This window comes from Diadema antillarum, unplaced genomic scaffold, assembly GCF_040938485.1.
Source record: "Diadema antillarum isolate AM-2024a unplaced genomic scaffold, OU_Dant_1.0 seq00000759_RagTag, whole genome shotgun sequence".
NCBI classification, from domain to species: domain Eukaryota; kingdom Metazoa; phylum Echinodermata; class Echinoidea; order Diadematoida; family Diadematidae; genus Diadema; species Diadema antillarum.
The window spans coordinates 927409-936243 of NW_027271650.1; positions in this window are offsets into that span (position 1 = coordinate 927409).

The following is an 8835-nucleotide window of genomic DNA, read 5'->3' on the forward strand; positions in this document are numbered from 1 at the left end:
TGGCCATTCTGAGATTTGTGTAAAGACTGAAGTGTGATGACTTCATGAATCAAACTCCATGTAAATCTGGTATTAAGAGAAGACAGATGTTAATACCTGGTACTTAAAGACTGGGTCAGTGCAAAGTATCACATGTAATGACCAGGGCACCCAATTTCCTCCTTCCTTAAGATGGAGATCCTGGGTTGGAGGGTAGGAAGGTACTGGGTGTGATGACTGGGGCAGGAAAAAAGGTGAGGGGCGGGAAAGAGAGCAGGTTGATTCAGAGAAACGGACAGTTGGGGTCGTGATTGGACAGATACGAGAAGTGAGTGAACTAGTCAAACTTTTTCGAGTGGGTCACAGAGCCTTAACTTGACAGCCAGGCTGCCAGCTGTTGTTTTGTGTGCAGTGAAGTCCAAGAAATACGGCTGAGCACTCATTCAGGTGGGTGTGTGATTGAGTTTTATGTTGAAATGTGGCGCATGGAGAAAAGACAAAAGGACACTTCACTTCACTGTTTTGTGTTTAACTGTTCACCTCCCTATACATGACATGACATTTTGTCAAGTGTCAAAGTGGTGATTTGAGCATTGTTTGTGTCCATTGATAACATATTGCATGTATCAGCACAAAGCATAAAGCTTTCCCAAGGCCTGTACTACACAAGAGTAAGACTTGTAAATATTAATGAGAATCCACTAATGTTTGGTACGTGATCATCGCAAAAAACCAGCGCCTCCGCCTCTGGGCAGAAGGCCACCTATACTTCTGTTCTTTTTTTTTTTTTCTTCTTCTTTTTTAAAACCAGACAGTGTTTTCAATGCTTTCATATGGACATGTATCAACACGCTGTTTGATGATATGAATGCTGCTCTCGTCTGAACGCACCTTGAGTTAATGAGAAGGACTTGCCCCATTGTAGAGTGCATTGACACTGCTTGCCAATGTCTTTTGTTTTGTTTTTTGAAGAGGCACCTGTATCTATTTGTTTACCACTCTTTGCAGCTGTAACATCTTCACTCTGGTAGTTCAAAGCTGGTTGCTGTTAAAGAGCAGCGCACAGTTTATCATAAATGGTGTGTGATGTTTGCTGTCAAGCAAAACAACCATCACAATCATACCTAAATCTCGCAGGGCTGCAGAAACCAACAACGACACCACAGCTGCGGTGGAATATGTTATTGTAGGTTCCTTCCATTTTGTAATCTATTCCTTGTAAATGATTTATGCTCATATACTGAAGCAATGGAGCATAATATCCCATCATCTTCACACACATATAGACAGGAGTTGCTTGCATTTTCACTCGACGGCAATTATCCTTATTAGATAAGCTCTTGCAAATGCCTGAGTGTTAAGTGGAGTCGAATTTCTGGTATTGTTGTTGTTTTTCTTTTGGAAAGAGAAGTGCATGCAGGTATGTGTCTTGGTTGTTGGATGGTGGAATCTTTCTGGTGCAGAATCAAGAGTCAACGGACCATTAATGATGAAGTTGAGGTGCTGGGATAGAGACGGTTGCCATGGCAGCCGGAGAGTGGTGACTGACTCAGGAACTTGTCAGAGTAAATTTCAGGAGCGTTGACGTGTGGTGGTGAAACCTTCTCCCACAATTCTTGTGCCTCTAATTTGATTCTTTTCCACTTGGCGAAAAAAAAAAAAAAGCTCTCAAAAGCCCACAGAAGAAAAAAAAAGAAAAAAGCCCACAAAACAAATTGCCTGTGATTTGTTTTTTCTTCCTCTCAAGTCTTAAGGCAAACATTCAGAGCAAAAAAAAAAAAAAAATCAATACCTTGTGGACATGAATATAAAGGTGGAGTCTCCTTCTTCTACGTGAACAATATAATGTCTCTCTCCATGATTTTCCTTTTCTTATAAAAATCTGATCTTGCAGTTCATCTTTAAAACTTGTTTTCTTATCGGGAGATAGGATGCAGTGATATGGAACTGCTTCTTTTATCCCCTGGACCATTTCTGCTTTGAGTACTTGCCCTCTGCTTTGAGGTGCTATCAGTATCAATTGGTCTAGCATGGAGTCTTGTCCATTTCTGTAACTTTTCACAGTTTTCCGGAACTGGGGAGAATCGCTCTTCAGGCCACGATTCAGTATTGCTCACCTGTGTGTATGAGAAATCTGTTAGAATTTGGGAGTAAAAGTGCTCTCTCCAGTTAGATTCCAAGTAACATACAGATATGTCAATATGTGGGACTGGAGTACTGCACCCCATGATCCAGGTTGATTTGATAGTGAATGGTAGTCCATGTGAAGTATTCAGTCTCAGGCATTATCCACAAATGAGTAGATGGAAGAAAAACAGATGATCATTGGACCAAAATTTATGGGAAAAGTATATTGCGCTTCAGAATAGAAAACCAAAGACACGACAGGGCTCATGCATGATGATATACGCTAGCTTGTAAAGCACTTATCACCACATTGGTCTCCAGAATAAAAAATGAAAAAGTGTAATTCTGCTGAGATATCCTTTGCAAATCTGTTGTATGAATGTAACAAGTAGCAAAAAAAAAATGTTGATTTTTTTGGTGTCTAAATCAAGTACTGCAGAAATCACTGCATTCAATAAAGAGTTGAACGGGGGAAAGCTTTTTGAAATGCCTTGGACACAAGTAGGAAAGGGATAAGAAAGGCAGTCATGGGAGAATAATGGAGAGGGAGGGTTTCGAGAGGAATCAATCACAAGGACGTGCTTTCGATCTGTTTGAACTTCGCAGCGGGCCGCGGAACGGGTGAACAAACGGGAGGATTTCGCATTAGCAAATATGTTTGCCCCTCCTGCGGTGAACATCCAAAGGAACGCAGAGGAACGAAACAGAGTGAAGCCATGCAGAACGTCAGGGAAGCTCTATATCCTCCTTTCAATATGCTCCTTAGTAATCCTTTCTTCTTCTTTTTTTTTATGTGTTACTTTTCCTTTTCTCTTTCGTTTGGTCTTCCATTTCCGCAGCTGTTGCCCTGAACAATATCATCCAGGAATATCTCTCACTTTAAGACGTGCACTTTCTTTCTCTTTCTCTAAGTTTCCTCCTTTATTGTCATGTAAATAAGGGTTTTAACAGTTTGAAAATATATCAATCCAGAATTTATTGGTAAGATGAAAATGTAAACAGTGCAGGGACACTTGCACAGTAGGAAGACAAAGGCTATGGTGTTTTCTTGCTAATGACTACAGTCAGAATATTAAATACCCAAGGGGTCTTTGATAGATGAGCACATGTAACCATCTTTTTTATGCCTCCGCCACGAAGTGGTGCCGGAGGCATTATGTTTTCAGGTTGTCCGTCCATTCGTCCTTCCGTCCGTCCGTCCGTAATGAATTTTGTGGCAAGCGTAACTAAAAAACCTTTTGAAGTATCCTAATGAAACTTGGCATGTATGTGTATTAGGGGGTGAAGTTGTGCCTGTCAACTGTTTGGTGCACGTGCTCAAGGTCAAAGGTCAAAGGTCAAGGTCAAATATGTAAAATTTCACTATTTCCTCCATATCTATGCATTGCCTGAAGATATTTTCTTTAAACTTAGTGTATACATGTATTACCCAATTAGGATTCTCTGGTGAAAGTTATGGGTCATAAGGTCAAAGGTCAAAAGGTCAGGTAAAAATATTAAGATTTCACTTTTTTCTCTTTGCCTTGGAAATTGTTCAAGGTATCTTCATGGAACATAGTATATATACATGTCCTGACTGGCAGTGACTATCTAGAGAATTTAGGGTACATGGGGTCAAAGGTCAGGGGTCAAAGGTCAAGGGCAATACTTCAAAATTTTACTATTTCCCTCATAGTTATGCAATGCCAGCAGGATTTTTTTTTTTACACTTGGTGTATGCATGTATAACCCAATAGAGATTCTCTGTTAAGTTTTTTTTCTTTTTTTTTTGCCTCAAAGGTCAAAAGGTCAAAGATCAAGTGAAAGTGCTGAACTGACTGTTTCCTCCATATCTAGGAAAGGGTTCAAGTTATCTTAAAATCTTACTACATATTTTTGCATGTTCTGCCTGACAGTGATTATCTTAATATGACTTTTAGGGTCAAAGGCCAGATGAAAATGGCAACAATTTACTATTCAATACAGAAATTGCACTTTTTCTCCATACCTTGAAAATTACTCAGTGCATAAACTTATGAATGGATCAAAGTCAAGTTAAATTTCTTAAATCTCCAAATACATGCTCTCCTATTCATCCAATTAAGCCTAGGTCATGGAAGGTGAACATTCAACACGTTTGTGACAAACTTGTCATTTAAATATTTTGCCAATTTTGTGAAAATGTAATCACACATTGTCCACATGTACAATAGACCTATTAGGAGAACCATGCATTATGGCAGAGGCATATCAGTCGCCATAGCGACATTTCTAGTTTCTTCTTTTTTTTATTTGCGTCTGCACCGTGCTGATTGTAAAGAACTGATTACATGCCTTACCTTCTCACTAACGATTTACCGCACAAGAAAGGGAACTCCTCGCTTACTGCAGACTCCCCATGCATATCAAATCTTGACAGGTGCCGCCTCTTTAATGTCTGCTTCAGTCGGCCATTGATCCATTCATCTACCTGAGGTCATCGCGGGCGAAGCTGCGTCTGAAATCCAACTCTCTCCCCTCCTCAGCCCAGATGAGATATCCCGCCAAATTAAGCGAGAGTTCCTTTGGGTGGGCATCTTGCAAAGAGAGAGAAATAGATACGTGGAAATGCGCGACCGCGGGGGGACACAGCGGTAATCGTAACGAGGGTGCGACAAGGTGAGATGGAATTAGCAACATCATCGCAGGTCTCAACTTAATGCAGTGGCCAGTGTCTGAAGGTCATAAACAAATTTGCATCTGAAATAAGAGTTCCTTTTAGCTAATGTGATGCCTACTTCCATCTGCAGTTGGGGAAAAAAAATACTTGGACCAGGAAAATTCAGTCAACTACACTCGCATTTTTTACTATTTGAGCAAACATGAGTATACTTCTCTCCCCTCCTTCCCTCCTGCCCCTCCCCCTCCCCTCCATGGAAATTTCTTCTTGTGTGTAGCAACAGCTTCTTAGATATTTCTTTGATGATTATTGAACATTGAATATCAAGTTGGATTCAGTAAAAAGTCTGTCATAGGAGACTAGCAGCATCTCTGTTCTGCCAGACCAGTCTGCAAAAACATTTATACCATATTGTGTTTAACTCCCTGACACCTGCAGCACATTGTATGTCGAGTAAGGAAATTCTCCATACACTTATATAAGGTTGTTATGATTATATATCACTGTAAGCTAAATCTGAAAATGAATCATATCAGTTGTTCCTTTTAGGGTGGAGGAAAATGAAAACCCCCTAATGTGGGCTGGATCTTACTGGTATTTACGTGTATCTCTGAGCCTTACACCAGCAGGGAATCAAACACATGTGTGAGAATGCATGCATCTAAAGATGCAACATTTTTCCCCTTTGAGATCTGACTGTCCTTCATAAACTTCACGCAAAGAAGAAAACTCTTGTAGTTGCCCGTTTGTCATTCAAAAGAATTGGTACATAAATATTTAATAAATGAATAGATTTGCTGTTGACCACCAGTGTGTATGGCCATCGGAGGAATAATGCACTTAATGGACAGGTGCTTTCAAAGCCCTAGGGATCACCAACTCACATTCACAACGATAATGTATGCAAACAGCCAGTGGGTCATCCGATAATGAGGGAGATAATGGGCATTTTGCGCCCATTTACCAGTCCATGAAACGCAAGGACGGCGGCGGGTATCGTTCACGTTCGCACGGCCACGGGTGGCGGGGATGGGATTTTGTGTTTTAGTACTTTTGCGACGATGGCTTTGACAAGTTTAGAGGTGGCACTCAGGTGAGGAAGATTTGTGAGACCTGGTTGTTTGTGGAATGGAAGGAAGGATGAGGCTAGACGTGGGGCTAACATGAGGAATAGGTGTGAGAAGAGTCTGTCTGGGGGAGAAAAAATAGAAGAGCAAAGGAGATGAAGTGATACAGGAGCCAACCTTACATCCATTGGGATGAGAGAGTGCTATGGTGTGACACACTGGATAAACCCACACATTCACAGAAAATGGCCACATTATGTGACTGAGATAGACAAAAGCATTTTCTGATATAGATAGGGCACTCACTCTCTGCTGCTGCTCCTGAAGATGATGATGGTGATGATGGTGGTGATGATGATGATGATGATGGTGATGATGATAGTGGTGGTGGTGGTGATGATGATGGTGGTGGTGGTGGTGGTGGTGATGGTGATGATGATGATGATGATGATGATAACAGTAATGATAATAATGTTAATGTTGATAAAGGTATTGATGATGTTGTGGATGGTTATGAAGATGATGAAAGTGACGTTTATGAAAATGAAGATGATGGAAATTATGGTTATGAGGATGAAGATGATAATAATTATGGTGATTATGATTATAAAGATGATAATGATGATTGTAATAATAAAGATGATGGTATTGATGGTTGTGAGAATGGAGATGATAATGATGATTATGAGAATAAAGATAGTGATAAGGTGATTATGAAGATGAAGATGATGATAATGCCTATTATGAGGATGTAGTTTGCAGTAATGATGATTGTGATTACGAAGATGTTGATGATGATGGGGATTATTATGATGTAAATGACAATAATGATGATTATCAGGATGAACATGATTATAGTGATAATCATGAAGATGAGAATGATAATGATAATGATTACGATGAGGATGACCCAGTTAGATAATTCATTCACAAAAATCAAAGTTGCATCCACACCTGCATCAATTCTTTTGAAGTTCACAGTCCCACTTCTCATTTCCCCATCTACCAAGTGACTGCATTACCTTAAAACTTGCCCTGGTTCCCTCCACCTCCACGGTTCCTTTCACCTCCACTTGCTTATTCTTCTTCTCACCCATCTCTCTCCGTTTCTCTCTTCTTTTTCTGTTTGTGTGTGTGTCTTTTCCTTATTTCTTCTCTTTTCAGCTTTGCAAATGTTTGCTAAAATGCTGATTTATGTTGTGTGTTATCATTGATATGCCATGTTCATGGTTTCTACTTCTTCATAACTACATGCATCATAGACAGACAGAGAGGGGGAGAGAAAGAGCGGGGAATAATTTTCCCGATATTGCATTGCAATTTACTATGCATTTTGAATATGGCTGCTATTCAAAATTTCATTTTCGCAGCAATTTCATCACGTAGAGTTGTATACCATTTTGTTCAAAATAATAAGCCCATCAACTAGGATTGCTATTCAATTTGGAGAAGGGAAATCATTCTCTGCAGAGACAGACAGACAAAAAGACAGACAAACAGACAGACAGGTATGATGAGGAGGATATTTGTCTTTTATCAACCCAGTTGCAATGAACAGTTTTGGTTAATTTGTCATTTCCCGAGTGTGCGACCTTGGCGTGCCGCCGAAACATTCAGGTAATTTTCAGGCATCGAAAGATGTAGACGAGGGTCGAAAATTGCATTTTTAAAGCTCGATTCATGTTTGCAATGTACAGAATGTTACATTCATGTATCTGCTGGTGACAAAAAGGGTTTTCTGAGACTGTCATCGCACTAACTTCTCCTGCATGCATAGAACTGCCATGTTGGCGCTTGTTATGACTGGGACACGGTGTACAAGGAATTGGAAGGGATGTGAAAATTCAGGTTGGTTTACTGCTAAAATGTGTGTGTAGGCACACAAATTTGTATGCATCACAGAGACTTTGAATGCAATGGCGTGACCCACTTTGGCTGCGATTTTTTTTTATTTTTTTTTTTTACTTTCTCGTGATCCAATGCTGTAAAAAAAAACTTTGTGTACTCAGGGCAAAGTCTAGCAAGATCTTTTGCTCTTTAGACACTCAAGACCTTCATACTCACTTACCTTCTATAGTAGATGTCTTTAACTTTGAAGGTAAGGACATATTCTACAACACGATTGCTATCAAAATCCTCTGTAAGTATTATCTCCCTGCTGCATGTGGTATATTTGAAGAAATGATACTGGAATACTAGCAAATGGATTTGCCAAATTCAAGCCATGTTTTTTCTCTGAATCATATTCATTTCATTTATTTTCCATTTCCAAAAAAAAAATGGAATTATGCACAGTCATAAACACAACTTAATTGTCTGAATACAAAATACTTAAAATATCTACATCAACATGTGAATTGTTATAGAAGATCAATGAATGAATGAATGAATGTCAATTTATTCAAAAACGAAACATAAATAACAAGATAACACAAATGGCTGATACAAAAATTTACATGGTTTTTAGGACCCCGAAGAATTGATCAGCCTTGTATCAAATAATTTGTGATCAAATAGGCTGTTGGAAATAGAGGGGACTGCTAAAAAGCATAGCTTGCATATTGTAGTTCCCTTAGAGAGAGGAAAGAAGTGTAAGTGGTTAAACTGCAGTTTATACTGTAAAATTGCAGTTTAACTATTTTTCTTCCCTTGCAATCCCTTTTGCCAATTCTTTAATGATACTTTTTTATCTTTGCAGTTGTCTCACTCATGAGTCTGTTTCGGGTTATGAAGCCTTGCACGGTTTCACAGAAGTCATACGATGAAAGCCTCTAATCTTGTTTTTGAGCATTTCTGGTCGCATTTTGTCACACTATAAGCAAGGAACGCTTCGTCAGGCGACACGAAAATAGCAGTGGGATATTGCACGAGGGGGGGCCATTACTTTGCACTCTGCACGGCCAGTGGTAAACAATTACCTCCCTTCGAGATACCGATGGGATTCCTAGAGCTACTTGGGCCTCTGTTGCGGGACGGGATAGCAGAGATGCAATCATACTGGGATTGTCAGCTATAATTTCAGTG